The sequence below is a fragment of the Rhinatrema bivittatum genome, chromosome 2, assembly GCF_901001135.1.
Source record: "Rhinatrema bivittatum chromosome 2, aRhiBiv1.1, whole genome shotgun sequence".
Taxonomy (NCBI): domain Eukaryota; kingdom Metazoa; phylum Chordata; class Amphibia; order Gymnophiona; family Rhinatrematidae; genus Rhinatrema; species Rhinatrema bivittatum.
The window spans coordinates 220,932,109-220,950,123 of record NC_042616.1 but is presented as its reverse complement, the minus strand read 5'-3'; the positions used below and the strand labels follow the sequence as shown (position 1 = coordinate 220,950,123).

The window sequence follows — 18,015 nt, the reverse complement described above, 5'->3', positions numbered from 1 at the left end:
TATATTTTTACCTTTGTTGTCTGATCTTTGTATTTTTCTAATCAGTTGGTCCTGGTCTCTTTGTCCCATTTTTTCCCTTATAGCTCATTTCCTAATTCCTTTTCAGTGTCTTTCTTCTATTACTGTCTTCTTCCCTTACACACACACACACACATACACGCTTTCTCTCACAGACTCCCTCTCACACACTCAAGCTGTCACTCTCACTTGCTCTCCCCCCCCCCAGCTCACATTGTCTGCAGACACACATACAAGTTCTCACTTTCTCACCCCTCCCCAGGCTTATATTCTTATGCACACACAGACGCACATCCAGGCACCCATTCTCACCCACACACATAAACCCAGACTCCCATTCTCACCCACAAACCCATGCTCCCAGTCTCACCCACACATATTCAAGCTCCCATTCTCATCCATACATATACACATTTAAGGTCCTATTCTCACCCACACATACACACATTCAAGCACCCATTCTTATCCACATATTCAAGCTTCCATTCTCACCCACCCACACAAACCCAGGCTCTCATTCTCACCCATATATACACACATTCAAGCTCCCATTCTCACCCACCCACAAACCCAGGCTCCCATTCTCAACCACACATACACACATTCGAGCTCCCATTCACCCACATATTCAAGCTTCCATTCTCACCCATATACACACCCAGGCTCCAGTTTTCACCCACACACACTCCCATTCTCATCCACACATACACATTCAAGCACGTGCACAGCTTCCGCTTTCTCCCCCAGAGCAGGAAGATCAGCTGCCTCTCCTGCTGCCACTGGCCTCCTGCTATCTTCGGGCGTCCGAACTTCCTGTCGGGGGGGGGGGGGGTAGCGGAAGTGCAGCGCACAACGTCCGCTTCCTCCCCCTCCCCCCCCCCAAGCAGGAAGATCGGCGGACCATACGGCCCGACGCCCGAAGATAGCAGGAGGCCGGTGGCAGCAGGAGAGGCAGCTGATCTTCCTGCTTTGGGGGAGAAAGCGGAAGCTGTGCGCGGCACTTCGCTCCCCCACCCCCAAACAGGAAGTTCGGCGGGCCGTTTGGCCCGAAGATAGCAGGAGAATGGGTGGCAGCAGGAGAGGCAGCTGATCTTCCTGCATTGGGGGGAGGAAGCAGAAGCTGCGCGCGGCGCTTCCGCTCCCCCCCCCTCAACAGGAAGACTGGTTGGTCATACGGCCGCAGCAGCGCTTCCCCATGTGTGCGGTGATGGCGCGCGAGGCGTGGGTTCTCTTGTTCGCTGTCACGGGGATGGGATCCCGCGACAGCCTTGCAGTTCCGGTGCCAGTTGGGTGGGCCTGGGTCTAAGTTGGGTGGGCACCTGCCCACCCGTGGCTACGCCACTGGGCCGATGCTGCAGCGGCCGCTGCTAGTTTATCACACGGCACGGCCTTTCTCCTTCCCGTGCATCACTTCCTGTTCCGGGTCGGGGGGGTGGGAAGAGGAAAAGGCCAGTCGCGGATGCCACAGCTTTTTTTTTGCACCGCTGCCGTTCCCGCTGGGCTTGAACGTGCTGATAGCCCGGCGGCAACGGCAGCAGGAAAGAACGAGCAGCGGGAGGGACCGGGAGCCACGCGACACACCTGCCGGTGCTTGGCAACACACTGGTGTGTCGCGACGCACCGGTTGAGAACCGCTGCCATAGAGGGTGCTGGAATGGCTAGCCCCCTGCTGGTATAGAAGCAGCTGGCATCATAGCTAGGTGTGGCATTTTTGGTTAGCAGTTGGAGGTGAAGGAGCAATTTCTCTTGAGTTGAGTTTGTTATCCTTTTCTGTGTATTAGGCTTCATGGCTTAGAACTCTACACTGGGTAGGAAGGAGGCAAGTACCTTCCTGGCGCTAGTCCCAGGGGTAGGGGTTTTTTTTTTGAGGGTAAGTTTTGCTGCTACCCTTCCTGCCCTGAAGTGGGGACAACCAAGAGAGCTGTTTTGTTCCCTGTTGCCTGGACCTTTTATAATAAAGATCCGGCCCCCGTCCGGAATCTTCACCCTGGGGATTTTATACAGAAACTGAGACCGTGTATTTTTGTCCATCAGTATTTTTAGAAGGGGAGTTTATCGGCCCAACCAGGATACCCCGTCCAGCTGGGAAGTCTTGCTTTTCTAAACCTGGAAGGGTAAGAGTTTTCCCTGGTCCAACTACTGAAAGACATTTGCACAGACAGAAAATTGGAGAACTCTGATTTTCAAGCTATTATTGCCAAGATCTGATGTGTAAAGTAGGGATGGAAAGAAGTAAAAATTTTGTTTGGTTTTTTTTTTGTTTCATTTTCGTTCTTTTTCCCCTCCATGAATTTTGTTCTGTTTAAAGTTTTTTTTGTTTAAAAAAAAATGGCTAAAAAAAGAAATAGGGCCTCCAGTCCCCAACACTCATCCCTCTCACTCGAAAAAATGCCAGGGTCAGGATACTCCCCAGCCCCCACTTACTCAGTCTGATGGGATCCAATGATGAGGCCTAGGCCCAGACTGAAGCCTTGATCTTACATAGGCCTAGACTACGGTAGGTTGCTGCAATTTCGGCCTAGGCCCTACACAAGGCCCTGGCTGCAGGCCTGGTCCCGACACCTGGGCCCTGACCCAAAATCAGGACCCAGTCTGGAGGCCAGGTCCCAATGCCTAGGCCTCAGATTGGACCCAGGCATGACACCAGGGCCATGCAGAGGGTGGGCCCCGACATCTGGGCCTCAGACTAGGCTAGTGCTTGGGCCAAGGCCTGATGCCAGGGCTTGCCCAGAGGCTGAGTCCCAACATCTGGACTGTGGCCCAAGCACAGGTCCGACACTGGAGCCTCGGCCCAGGGTCAGGCCCTGGTCGTGAGGTCCTCTTCTTTCTTCTAATTTCAAATGATGCCGTCCATTGGGATACACCAGAGTAAATAATTTTGGTGCATCCTCAACGGAGGGCACCATTTTGTTGTATGGCAGTTCAATTAACTGCTGTATATCAAAATGGTGCCATCCACTGAGGGGGATGCGCTGTGGTTAATTTACTCTGGCATGTCCCCAACAGTCGATGACTTTTGAAGGTAGAAGAAAGAAGATGAAAGGTACCTCCGAACCTGGGCCTGACCCTGGGCTGAGGCCCCAAGATTGGGCCTGGCCTAAGCCCAGGCCAAGGCATCAGTCCAACACATCAGGCCTGGCTCAGCCTCCAGGCCTGGTCCTGGTGTCGATCCTGGACTTAGACCGAGGCCCAGTTGATGGGACTGGACCTGCCACGGCATTGGATTCCCGATAGATAAGATAAGTGGGGTTGGGAAATTTCTTGGGCCTGGGCCTTTGCTAGGGTCTCAGCTGAGGCCTTGGCAATAGGGCTTAGGCTGAGACCCCGGCATCATACTAGGGTGTAGGCTGCAGCCCCTGCATCAGGCCATAGCCTATGCCTAGATGAGGCTCTGGCTTTGGGCCTAGGCTATGGTGCCGACATCGGTGTCATGCATGGACTTAGGCTGAGGCCCTGGCTTTGTGTCTCAAGCTATTGCCTACACAAGGACACAGCTTCGGGCCTAGGCCTAGGCCCAATGGCTTACTTATTTTTCTTGTTTTTCAAAACATGACAAAATTCCAATAAAATTTTGGCAGAATTTAAATTGTTCCATTTTGAAAATGACCCAACATGAAATAGGAAATTTCATCTCCTTTCCTATTTCGTTTCTCTCTAATGCCCATCCCTAGTGTAAAGTACCAGTTTTGCCATTTAAAAAGTTCTAAAGTAAATATTTATTTTGCATACTCAACTTGAGCCTCCGGATTATTTTGTTGGCACTCACATCCTTTACTAGTGAAAGTGAACTAATAGTTCCCCAGGACGGGAACCGTGGCTCCGGGCTCGCTGGCTGTGGCGGGCAGCTGTCCCCGGCGTGGCTCCTCTCGGCCGTTCCGACTGCCGCACGGCTAGGCCGCGTTCTGGGCCTGCCAATTCGCCTGCTCTTCCTGTGATGGCTCCTCCCCTGCCGGGCCTCCCTAGAGCCGCGTGCACGGTCCTTCTCTACATTTAAAGGGATCACGACAGGAAATTGCCGCGGTTCCTCCCATGGGCCCCACCTGGCTCTGCTCCATTTAAGGCAAGGTCTGCCCCTCAGACCGTACCTTGGTTTCTTGGCTCTTTGCCCTTGTGTCCTTTTCCTCCTCGGAGAATCGCTCCTGGATTCTTCGCACTACTTGACTCTCCTGGAATCTGACCTTTCGCCTGGAACTCGACTCTGAAGATCGCCACCTGCCCTGTCCTTTCGCCTGGAACTCGACTCTGCGTTCTGCTGCCTGTCCTTTCGCCTGGAACTTGACTCTGCGTTCTGCTGCCTGGTCCGACCCAGCACCTGGGAGTCCGTCTTCTAGTCCTGACCCACGCCGGGTCTTCTGTTGTTAGGTCCAGGTCCGCTTCGGCCCTTGCTCTCCGCTTCAGACTGCCGCCCACTTCTGGTCCCAGATCGGGGTATCTCTTCCAGTTCTTTACCCACATTCACAGACCCCACGTAAATCCAGCTGGCTCAACCCAAGAGGAACGTGAGCTGGTAGTGGTGAAGTTCCTGCGGGGTCCTCTGCTTCATCCCAGCCTCGCCTTCCGACAGTGGGGACCTGTGGGGGTTCCTCCACAGGTGGTGTCAACTCCATCTCGGGCAAGGGATCCACCTTTCAGAATGTAACAGGTTCCCCTCTTCTCGACTGGGTAATTTAGAAGAAATAGGAAATCCCACCCAGCTAATGGAGCTCCCAGATGTTGCGAGGGGAAACAGGGAGTAAGAAAAATATAATGTAGGAAAGAAGCGTTTAAAATTTATAAAAGCTTTATTGTGGTAACAATTTTGAAATGCAAATAATAAAAAAAATGTAAACCAGCTGGCAATGTTGTTAAAACCAGGTCCAACAGCTATTGTGTACCAACAGTAAATGTAATTCACTTTAAATCTTTTACAATTGAGATATCAGAACAGTAATCAGAAAAATCTTTACCAACTAAGGGCCTTATTTTCTAAACGTATTGCACGCGGTAAGGGACGTTTCGCACGCGAAATGTCCCTTTTCGCGTGCGATATCAAAATGGGGGTGGAGTTGGCCCCGGAAGAGGAGGAGTCGGGGTGTCACCGGGGCCGACTCCGTGAAGAGGCCGTGGACGACGAAAAGGTAAGGCCCTTTTCGCGTCCGAGTTCGCTCCCAATAGCTACACCTCCTATGGTGGCGCTATTGGGTACGAAACCGGCAGCGATCACACCGCGACAGTGCGATCGCTGCTGGCTAGCACAGGCCCACCCCCCGTTTCGGCCCCCCACCCCTCATTCCGTAAAGTATCGCAGGCCTGCGATACTTTAGAAAATGAGGCCCTAAGTCACTATGGTAATTAGCATTTCCTTCTAAGTCTCTCTCAAAAGAAGCAAGATGCATTCAAAACAGTTATTCAGGCAAGTCACAATATTATCCACTCTTTTTCTTTATATTGTATTTTACTTAACACCAATGCATTCTCTGAACTTGATGCTTTGGGCTGCTCTCTAGCTTGCAGTATCTTTGAACATTTTTTCTTAGGTAAGTATCATTTTCTTCCTGTAATTCTGTTATGTCTTTCTTTTGTCACTACTGTCTGGCCAGACATAGGCTGTTGTGACAGTGCAAACTTAGCTGTAGGATGCAGGGTGCGTTGTCTCTGATGCTCCAAATAGGTGCTTGTGATGCTGGTTTTGTGGCTCTGGTCCTCTTCTCGTTGGTTGCCTTCCAGGTACCGCAGCAACAACCTATTGGCCTGGCTTTAAGAAAATAAAAAAAAGAGAAACTATCTGCCTCTCACCATATATCTTCCAGCAATCTAACAATGTGGCCCTATTATGGGGCAGATTTTCAAAGGGGTACGCGCGTACGATACACGCGTACCCCCCTAAAACCTGCCCCAAGCTCCCCCTGCGTGCGCAAGCCCCGGGACGCGTGTAAGTCCCGGGGCTTTCCTGGGGGGGCGTGTCGGGGGCATGTCGCAGCGGCACGTCATCCGGGGGTGGGGTCGTGGATGTGGTTCCGGCCCGAGGGCATTTCGGGGGTATGGCCGAGGCCTCCGAAACTGCTCCTGGGCTGGTCGCGTGGGTGTACTTTTTAAAAATCTGCCCCTATGTGTGCAACAAGAACCTACCATGTACTGAAATTCTAACTAATAAAATAAAAGAATAAGCAATTATTCTTAACTACTGGTTCTTTCTCTTCCTTGACAGTGGATTTTCTTATTTTCAGTGGATTTTCTTATGCGCACAATCTCCTCCACTCTTTGATTTGCTCAGGCTTTAACAATGATAGATTTTCTCTCTCCGTTCCCACTATTTCTGTCTCAAACAAACAGTTTTCTCCTTTTTCCGATTCCAAGGCAGAGCTCCACTTGTAAACGCCTGCCTCTGCACAAGACCAGTCTCTTTTTGCACGTGGCTTTTTTTTCCACAAGGAAGATTACTGCCCTGGATGAGGTCACAAAACAGAAAATAGTTTCTCACATAGTGCTAATATATCCTTAAACACTTCTTATTGGACTCCTTTATAACCTCCTTAAGATAGCAAAAGTCTGACAATTAAAATCATCCAGTTAGAACTTTTGTTAAACACAGTACTAAACTTTTGTGAAACACAGTCAACTCATAGCTCCTTGATTCTTCCACAGCCTTTTTGCAAAAAAACCCCCCAAAAACTAAGCTTTCTTGCAGCCTGTCACAGAGGAACTATTGAAACGTGGAACCTTGTGGTGTCAACTAAATGGTGCAGCTCCTTGACCTCCCATAGATTTGTATTGTCTCCAACTGCTTCCTGTGAAACACCATCCAACTTTATCTTCTAAAACCTTTTTAAAGCTTCGTTTTGAAATAAAAATTATATAAGGGATTGCTCAATGCTTGCTCATATCTAGGCTGGCACTGGTTTCAATACTTTTGTTCTGATTTTTCCAGAGTGATTTACATTACTGGAGATCTGGGCTGATGTCACTTCCTTTTTCCCTTCCCTGCAGACCCCGCTGATTCAAAAGGTATAACTGGAACTTTCTCAGTGCACTCTCCCTGTGATTGTCTTTTTTTTCTGAGTCCTGCTTCCTCTGTAATAACAGGAGCTGAATCCTTTCTGTTCTGACCACTGAAGTGGTTAAAGCCTGCTTTTTGCTGTCCTTTCAGAACCATAGAAGGTAATCAGGCATGAATGAGATAAAAACACAGGCTGACTCTCTCAGCCTGTCTTTCCCTGTTTTTAACCACTGCAGAGTTTCTGGGATTTCTTTCAACCAGGCATACAGAATGCAAATATTTTTTCATTTATTTACACTTGCACGAGTACCTTCTTATTTTATTCATGTTTGGTTCTGACTTAAGCTTTTGAAAATTTACTTCTAAACAATTTCAAAAGAGAAATCAGAAATTTTCTTGGAGTAAAAAATGAGATCAGTGCCTATGAGAATGTGATTAGAAAAGTGCTGATCGCGGTTTCTGGAATCAGACACGAATTTGTTTTCACAGAGCTGTTAAACTAGCTATAGATGCAGAGTGATTTTCTTTTTCCCTTCTTTTGCATTACCACCCAGAGGCAGCTGTAAAGCAATCAAGAGCATATTGAACGTAAGGCCCTCTTCCTACCAACTAAAGTATATCTCTATTAGTAAATAGAAAGGACAGTCCAGTGCAGTGATTTTTCTTCTTCTACATAACACACTGTCATAACTTTCCAGAACAGACATCAAGACTTTACACACACTGGCAGCCAATCATAAGTCATGTGCATACGGACAGCCTGTGACAGAGAAAAAAATATATAAGAAGGTCCAACAGCTCAGTCGGAGAAGCTGAATATTAAGAGAGCCCTAGTTTAATTTTTCATATTTAAACTGTACATGTGACAAACTGATATCAGTTTAACATAGAAGATGTCAACAGATAAAGATCAGTGGTACGCTGAATGCTTTTCGGTAACCTTTTGGGAGCTTCATTGGTTGCTTTTGACTCTCTCTTCCCATCCCAGTCAGCACTAAATGGAGACTAACATAGCCGCTCAGGGAAGCTTAACGATTGGCGTGGAGTGGCCGTGTGACAGCTGTCTCCGAGGAAGGAAAACGGATTCACACCGGATTCTGTTCAGGAAGTTTTTATTCCCTAAATTTTTCATGCTTTTCTTCTCTAAGAGATGTATGGTATCACTTAGCAGTACCACAGATCTGTGGTTGCAAGATTTAATATAGCTAAATAAAAGATGTTTATGGTGAATTGCTGAATTAAATTAGATTTTGGTTCTCATGCACCATTGGCAGGTTGCCTGCTCTTCATGAGTAGTGGGGTGCATATTTTATAAACATTAACCCTTGGTTAAACTGAAAAACAGCCAGATGTATACATATATCAGCTCTCTTTAAACAGCATTTATTCATACTTAGTTTTAATCCCATTTCTGATGCATGAGATTAAAGGAGAAATAATCAAACGTTTTTGCACAAGTAAACATGTTTACCCATGTAAAAACATGGTTTAAATATTGTTCCCCCACCAAGTGCAGGTAAAAGTCAACAGCGCGTCTATTTTTACACACATCAAAACAGGGGCAAGGACAGGTCAGGGAAGTGAAAGCAGATGCAGAGATTTCATTTTGAATTCTCTGCATGTACACACGCAGTTGCACCTGCTTCAAGATAGGCAGAAAGGGGCCAATTTTCAGAGCCTAGGCTTCTAACCTTTGGAGTTAGGACCCTAAATTAGCCCTTTTTGAAAATTTACTAGGGCTGAGTGCCTAAATTTAGACTCCTAGTTTCATTAGGCTCTTAAATTTAGGAGCCTAAAAAATAGGTGGTTACAGGGGCAGAGTTAGGGCGGGGAAACAAATTTAGGAGCTTAGCACTGATTTTCAGAATTAGCCACCTCATTTATGAGGTCATTTACTAAGCATTTTCCCCATAGACACAAAATGGGAGAAAAGCCTTAGAAAATGACCCCCTCAGGGACCTAAATGTAGGCAAATAAATAGCAGGCCTAAATTTAGAAGCCTATATGTAAGGGACTACCTGTGTACGTATATTAGGGATGTGTATTTGTTTGAAACAATATAGGCAATGTCAACATTGGAACTACCTAAGTCCCCCACTATCAAAATTGTCCCTAGCAGTAAAACCCTGGCTAGGATTTGGTGGTTTGCAGACCATCCCTGCAGGCTCCTCCACCTGAGGTCAGTCTGACTGGGTCAGCAGTGCAGCATGAAGAGCCCCCCCAGCCTGTACCAGGGGAGGCAGGCTCTGCCCTTGCCAGTACCTCCACGGGAGTGAAGAGAGGCTTCCTTGTGTTTTAGGATTCTTTGTATGTTTGAGATCCTGAGCCTGCCTAAGGAGGATATCCCACTGACTTTGGGAGGTCAGGAAGGTGCTGTGGCTCCCTCCATCCAGATGAAGAAAGGGAAGCAGTATTCAGTCTGAGAAAAAGAGAGAAGTATTTTTTTTGTAGCGACTTTATTCTTAGTTTTTGAGAGGAGTTCCTTGGCCACCAACTTCTGACCACTTAGAGAAAGAGAGAGATGTTTAGATTTTTAGCATCCTTTTTGGGACTTTGCCACCTGAAGCCTCAGTTTACCCTCAGAGAAAGAGCTAAGGAGAATCCAGCCCCTACTGAGAGCCTACATTCCTACCACACAGAAGTGGGAAGTTTTCCTAGTTTGTCACCAAAAGGGACAGTGACTGAACTAACATCACCAAGAAAATTGGCAGTTTTTGACTGTTTTTTCTGTATGAAGATTATCTGAAGAATTAATTTTCTGAACTGGATTTTAAAGTATTTTTAATTGCAATGAATTTTTTGTTGAATATCCAATCAGAGAGAAAAATTCTCATGATTGATATGTGTGTGCAAACTTTAAGAAGATCAGTAATATACCGTAGGTTCCTCACTTAGGGAGATTTTATCAATGAAGCAATTAACAATAAAATCAAATACAAGCAATCTGGTGAAAGGTTCTTTCTTTAAACTTCATTTGCTAAGAAACCTAAAACCCCTATTAGCTCCTCAGGATTTTCAGAAAGTTTTCAAATCTTAGTATTATCCAGAATAGATTATTGTAATGCAATACTGATCAGTCTCCCAAATAATACATTGAGATCTTTGCAGATATTAAAGAATTCTGCAGTGCGCCTGCTCACTGGAGCAAAAGTGTGCAACACATCACTCCAACTCTTGGAGCATTACATTGGCTGCCCATTCAGTATAGAATCCAATACTAAATAATCTCAATAATATACACATTTCTACAAATGATTCTTTTTCATGGTCCAATGCCATTCTTCGCATTTACAAATCAAACCGAGTTCTCAGATATGAAAGCAAGAATCTTCTAGAAATACCATTAGGTTAGGCATAACTCGAGAGACAGCCGTTTTGGTGGCAGCTCCAGTCATCTGGAATGCCCTTCCAGAGAAATTACGTGCAGCAAAATGTTTAAGAAAGCTTTAAAAACTCATCTTGTTAAAATGGCATTTGATGGCAGCTACAGGCTTTTTTAACTTATCATGATTTTCAAGACCTTCTCTCCTGTAACTTCTTTATCTATACATAAACGGTAACTTTTAAAGTGTTGCGTGTGTGCACGTGCGCGTTTGCCGGCACACACATATAGACACACCGATGTTATAACATGCGTGCATAAATGCGCGCATGTTATAAAATCAGCTACCCGCATGTACATGCACACATGATTTTATATCGATGCGCACGTGTGCGCCTGAATGCCATCTCAAGCGCGTAAGTGGGGGGATTTTAATAGATGTGCGCAGCAAACCTTTTTTTATCTGCGTACCGGGACATACATGCATGGCTGTGAGCCTTTTAAAATCCATGCGGTGCGGCACGTGTGAGTCATGCGTGTATCTCCTGGGTTTGTCATCTACAACCCTTTTAAAATCTACCTTATTGTGTATAACTCTGTTTTTTAACTCTATTTGATTTGTAATTTTGGTTATCTCTAGTCTTATGTAAACATGTGCTTTTAATTTGTATGTATTGCTGTAATCTGCTTTGAATGAAGGAAATATGCGGCATAGAAGAATTTTCAAGCAAGCAAATAAATAAACAAATTATTTTTTAATAAAATACATTTTAAATAAAAATAAACTAAAATAAATATATGTAACCCCCCTCTTTGGGGACTTCCCCGAATGCAGGGGCACAACAACAGTCCCTGAGGCCAATCTTATTCCCAGTTCTCCTCTCTTCTCCAACTCACATCAATACAGTTACAAAAGAATACCAGTGTGCCAGGGTTCTTCTGGGGCCCTACGCTCACAGGGATGGGGACTAGTTCAAAAGTTCACACAGTCTCTCACTCTCTCTTTGGTCTGCAGGCTCCTCTGTAGTCATGATTAAGATGTCCTCGCTTGAAGGCCCTTCTGACTTAGAAGGAAGGCGCCGAACATTTTATTAAGATCTGCCACTTTGCAACTTTTTTATGGAAGAGTTAGTGTCATAGTGTAGTTTGGAGCTCTTTTCATTTCTGTTTGAGCAACTGACCTTACACAGAACCTGCTTGTACTAGAAACAGGTACTGTACATGTAAGGCTATCTATGCTTCATTATGAGTTACAACAGAGGGATATATTCTGGTAAGGGGAGTTCCCTAGAGTAGGTGGTCATTTAGGAGTGACAGGAGGGCCTATCCCCTGAGCCACCCTTTACAAAAGTATAAATGATGAGCCATTAGGGAATCAATTAGATTTTTTTTGCAGAGATATCTTGGAAGGAGCCTGGGGAATGGCAGCAAAGGAGCTGTGCTCGGCCTTGGGGCTCCATTTGATCCACAGGAGGAGGGCATCCTTTCTTGCAAGTGGCATGGGGTTGACACAGGGAGATCCATCTCTTAGACAACAGGGAGAGGATTTGTTCCTGTGAAGCCAGTTATTTGTGAGTAACTTTGGAGCAAAAGGATTAGTCTCTAAAATTCTTGTGGAGGTCTGAAGAATCAGAGGCCTTATTGAGACTATCAAGGAAGTTCTGCATTGAAGGTAAGTGACTTAAGAAGCCTAAAAGAATGCTGTCTGCGCTTTTGTGATTGTTTGAACTCATGAAAAACAGTTTCTTGGTGTTAGATTTTTGTACTCAGGGCTATGTATATTTTTGAATGCCGAACTTTTGATTTTTTTTTAGTTGGAACCCCCAGTAAGGGTACATAAAATAAAAAAAACAAGTGCCAAGGGCTTAGGATCATGTCCGCTGGTGAGTGGGTTCTTAAAATGGCCGAGCAGATGGTATAGAGGCCCAGGTTCAGAACATTTGTCATCTTTTACTGGACAGGGAAACCGCTCCCCTCTGTGGATGAACCAACAACCTCCTCACTTCCTTTACTTCTTCAGACTCACAACAGTTCATTGGCATAACCATCTCCTTCCTGTGAACCCCAAATCTTGGGTTTAATAAGTTCAGACCTCAACTTGGTTGGTGGATCCAATGCTAACACAATGTATTAAACACACTAGAAAGAGGGCGTCTTCACAACGTCTTGTTCCATAGGATTCCACATCAAAGCAGCTAGTCAGCAGCAAAATTACAAAAACTACCCTTAGAAGGTCCCTACACCTACTCAGCACATGGAATTAATTTCTGGCACCAACCCAGCACAGTTTTCAATGCAAAATAAGTCACTTACTCTAAATCAGAAGTTAATCAAAAGGATGAGACTTCCAAAGCAAACCAAATAAATCCCAGGTTGTTTTCTTTGTTGCTGTTCCCATGCATCCTCCCAGGGCCTCTTCCAAAAAGAAACTAGGCCTTAAGCCTTGGAACAGAGGTTTAGGTTTATTCCCTCCACGGAAAAAAATTGAGTCTCTTCTGGTTTCTAACCCAGGGAGCTCACACAGTAAGCAGACAAAAGAACCAGAATAGACCAAAAGCTGCACAAAATTCCCCATGCACTCTCTGCAAATCTCCCCTTTTATACCCTTCTAAGTTACTGCTTTCGGTTTTCCTGAATCTGGGTTACCCTTTTGACAATGGTAATTTCACAAAACAAACCACTTACTCAGAACCGTAATTTCCAACAGTTTGAAAGCCACGATTCCAAGAAACATTTTAACCAACAGACGGGAAGGAAAGCAATTTTAAGTTATCCCATTCTATCGTACAAAATAAGAATTTTCACTATCTAAAGATAATTCAGAATGCGATAGCCCTCATGGTCTTTGGTGCTGCTAGACGAGGGCATATCACCCCATTTTTTAAGCTTTGAGATGGGGGGGGGGCTACATATCTGAAATCTCGATTAACTTACTAAGTGCAAGCTAACAGCTAAATTTTCAAACGTGTAAAAACAAGGAGATATGCGCATGGCTGGGCCGCGCGCGTACCACGGGGATATATAAAGGGCCCAGCCATGAGCGTATTTCTTTGTATGTGGCGAATGCCAGCAGGAAGCAAAAGGGACGGGCCAGCCAGGACAGCTCAGCAGATTGAGTACGTTTCAAAACAAAAAAAATAGGTTAGTTGGTGGGGGTTAGGGGTCGTGGAGGATAGAAGGGAGGAAAGGTAGGTAGGGGGATAGGGAAGTTCCCTCCCAGTCTGCAACTTAATTGGAGTGGACTGGGACAGAACTGGGCAAAGGCCCGACTGTGTCGCTGCATGTGCTTTAAAAAATCCCCCCCCGCACGTGCCTATGTTAACTACTTTGCATCTGGGCAGAAACAGGGGAAGATGCTTTTTTGAGTTTTGTTCCAAAACTATAGAACACAATAATGGCAGATATTAGCTTGAGGCAAAACTTTTAAGTTCAAAAAGGCATCAAAACCTGACTCTTTAAGCAGGCATTTTATAACTGAGATATGATGGGCTTTTTTGAAGTATAAAGTATTCTTATACTTTATCTGCTTAAGCTGCTGCTCCTCCCCTTTTGCTGAATGTTTGGTATCTTTAGATAGTTAAGGCTGCTGTTAACGTGGGAATTGGTTTTGATTTCATTTAATTGATGTTTATAATTTTTGGTTTATGCCTATTTTTGTTAGGTGGTCTATTGTTACATGTTTGTGATTCTGTTAGTTTTTAGAGTATTTATTCTTATTGTTTGGGCTAATTTGTGGCTGTTTTTTTATGGGCTTATGTTATGATTGTTCCATTTTAATGTTTATAATGTAAAGGTGGGCTACCAGTCATATAAATAAATATAAAATAAAGGTAAGCAAACAGGCTGCAGGTCATCCCTTTTTACTGAACTAACCTAGAACCTGTAGGGCAGATTTTAAATGCCCGGCGCGCATAAATTCAGGCCTTTATGTGTGTGGCTGGGCCTTATGCGCGCCGGGCAAATCTTCCAAGAGGCCCGGCCACGTGCGTAAAGGCTGGGACGCGCTCAGGTGCCGGGCCTCTTGGAAGGGGTGGGCCGAAAGGCGTGTTTTGGGCAGGGCAGGGGGTGTGCCGGGACAGCACACTCCCCGCCCCGAAAAGGTAAAAAAAAAAATTAAATTAAATTTAAGGGTTTTAAAATCATGCGTCCATGGAGGCGCGCACGTATTTTTTAAAAATCTATCCGTGTGTGAAAGTCATGCTTCTTCGTTGGGTTAATGCAAAATGAACATGCCAGGTAACATTATCATTAGTTTATTTTGTACTGATCTGATAAAGGTTTTTTTTTTTTTGGGTTTTTTTTTAACTCTTCAAGGCTACTCTTACATATTCATGTTCCACTTTTTGGCACTTCAAAGTGGATTACATTCAGGTGCTACAGATATTTCCCTATGCCCAGGGGGCTTACAATCTAAGGGCCTGATTTACTAAGCATTTTTCCCACAGAAAAGGAATGGGGAAAGAACCTCAATAAATCAGGTCCTAAATTTGTACCTGAGGCAATGGAGGATGAAGTGACTTGCCCAAGCTCACAAGGAGCAGCAGTAGTAGGATTCAAATCCTGACTTCCCTGGTTCTCAACCTGCTGCTCTAACCACTAATCCAACAAAAAGGTGGCACCTGCCACTGTTTGCTGACCTCTTTTTCTACAGATGAGAGTGGACTAGCAAGGTGCATTTTAAAATCCCTATACTTGCCAAAGCCGGGAGATATGCAAGTATCTTGGGCCAGCGCACGCCACGCGGATTTTTAGAGGTGCTCGAGTACGCGCGTATGTCCCGGAATGTGCACAAACTGGGAAATCAAAAAAGGGGCGGGGCATGGGAAAAGTCTGGGCGGGGCATGGACAGGACACAGGAGTTCCTATAACCTGAAGTATGCACATAAGTACGTACACAAGCGCACGCTGGGGCCGTCTACCGCGTAACTTTAATTCTGCTATGGATGGCGTGTAAGTTTTAAAATTAAAAAATCAGGGCTAGTCAGCAGGGTTTGAATGGTCAGGGCTAACAGGGTAAAAGGGAGGCTATCTAGCTAGTGGGGTTAGGACGTCCTATCCTATACTGTGGTGAATTGGGAACAAACAAGAAACAGGTATTTGCGTCAGCATGCGTGCCTAGCAAAATCCCCCCACATACGCAGTAGAGGAGGCATTTGCGTGCACATGCACGCATCCATATAAAATTGGGCGGACATGTACATGCGTACAGCTGATTTTATAATATATGCGCGTATACTCGCCTATGTTATGAAATGGCTACGTCCATTCGCACGAGCCGGCATACACGTGCGGCTGTTTAAAAGTTATCGTCATATATTTTTATATTTACACACTTTCTATGTATACCGCAGTTCCCTGTACGTACCAGGATCAGTCCAGACCGCTGGGTTGTGTCTCCCTTCCAGCAGAGGAAGTCAGAGAAAAAAAACTGAAAAGGCACCCCTCATAACCTGGTGTGCCACCTGCGATCTCTCAGTATTTTCTCTGACTCTCAGCAGAAGGGTTGACAGAACCTGCGGTCCTGAGCAATGGCCTTTGAAAAACAAAACTGAAATTAAAAAAAAAATATATATATATATATATATATCTACACTATTGTACAAATATAACATCTTCTGGGCTGACTTAAGATACCTGATTTATTTCCACTCAGTACTGATGATCTTCCATACTGTAATTCAAAACAGTTCATCACTAAATTGTGGCGATAGAGTGTTCAGATACAGTCAATCCATTAGCAGCCCTTTAAATAAACATACACTGGGAAATTTAAATCTTGCATTACTTTGTCTAATTGCTATTGAGTTGTATTTAGTCAAAATGTCAGAACTCATAGCCAAACCGTATCAGAAAGAAAAACAGGAATGGCTGGCTGTTATGTACTGGAAAAATTAATCAACCAGCTACACTGAAAAAAAAAAATGTGCAAGAATGTATGAAATTATTTGATCTGCAGTCTAAAACGCAAACCCTGCCAAAATTAATAAATTATTCACAATCAGAAACCAAGCCTTTGGGAAAGCTCCCATGGGTATAGCAACAGCAGTGTAAATCTGTCATATCAAAAGTCACAAATAATCCCAACAAAAATACCAAAATAATTTCAGGACCAGTTTACTCAAACAGAGAAGACCACACATAGTTCCAGGATTTATTGTGGCCTCCTCAACTTAACTACTGTGGTGTGATGTTGTGTTACAAATTCTCAGTTACATAAAAGTCCCTTCTTTCTGTGCATCATAACTTCCAGTGCTATGAGTCAGATTTTTTTTTTTTATTTATTAGCATTTTCCTAAAGGTAGGCGCAAGCAGATTACATAAAGTAACAAGGCATGGATCTAGGGCGGTTAGATTTAATCTGTAATTGGGTGATGTCATTTAGGCTGGTATGGGTTAAGAGGATGCCATCTATCCAAGGAAGGGTAGACGACATCCTTTTAACCCACTTTATCAGCTTGTAACTATTGCACATCGTCCCTCTGCGTTCCATATCTTGTCCTCCCTATGGCCTTCATCAAGGTTTACCGGTTCTATAGGGCAGAACCCCGTCACCCTTTATGCCTGCATTTTGTGCACCTTCTTTGTTAATATAAGCTTAGTATCTTCTTTTGGATCTTTCTGTATTTATACAATGCTGTGAACACCAAAAACATTGTAGGTACTTTATAAATCATACTAATCATAACTAATAATAATATAATAATATTTTCTTTGAGACTAAAACAATTCCACTAGAAAAAAAGATTTCTAAAATGCGATGGACAATGAATTTGTTCTTCTATTTTGGAATGTTGGATCAAGCATTTGTTCATAAATTACATTTTCTAAAAATTGTTCCTGCACAAGAGCGACTAGGTAATCCTCTTCTACTCTATGACACTACACACTAGTATAAATTCAACACAACTAAGATTCCTCGTTCAAGAGTTGCCCAAGACAGAAATCTCATAAATGTTCCTGGCCAGTCTTATGTCAGGTCTGTAGAGAACCTGCATCCATTTCCAGTCAGGGGACTAATGCTCACATAATTTCAATAACTGTACCCTTCTTAAAAGGACATTTAATAAACATCTCTTTCTCCCTCTCTGTGGACAACAGCACCATGCAGGCAATTTTGCTTTAGTGAACAAGAACAATAGAAGAAATAATGATTTTGGACCCAGCAAGCCTTCTTGCTCCCTCTTCTTTTGCTTTACTTTTCTTCAATTTGAATTTCTTTGAGGGTTAGGAATTGGATCACCTTTACATGTTGGACTGGTGACTTTGGGGGTGCTATATTTTTTCCTGTTTAATTGGTGTTGGGTATTTGATTTCAACATGCCTCCGTCTTTGCTTCTCTAAATTTTGTTTCTTGAAGTTTGGTGCCCTATCCACACTAAAATTTCAGGACAAGTCAAGGGGGATATGAGAACTCTGACAGGGGTGCTTTTTTGCCAAATCTATATGTCCTGGAAAGTCGACTCCAGGTGTAACTTCTTGTTTCAAGAACAAAACTCAGGTACTGAGGTAGATAGTGAGGTGGGGAACAAAGATATGCAGGCCATCAAGTTTAACTGTCTTGTGATCATGTTTCATTAGTCCATTTGTATTTGTTCAAACCATAAGAAACCAGCATAGGAACATATCAACCACCAAACTGGGTGAGACCAAGGGTCCATCAAGCCCAGTATCCTATTTCTCCATCAGTAGCCAATCCAGG

At 44.4% G+C, this 18,015-nt stretch overlaps 1 protein-coding gene across 6 annotated transcripts in view; it reads right to left on the bottom strand.

Moving 5' to 3' along the window:
- Positions 1–18,015, bottom strand: part of CREB5 (cAMP responsive element binding protein 5) — an 881,413-nt gene that overhangs the window by 52,591 nt on the left and 810,807 nt on the right. The window lies entirely within an intron of this gene.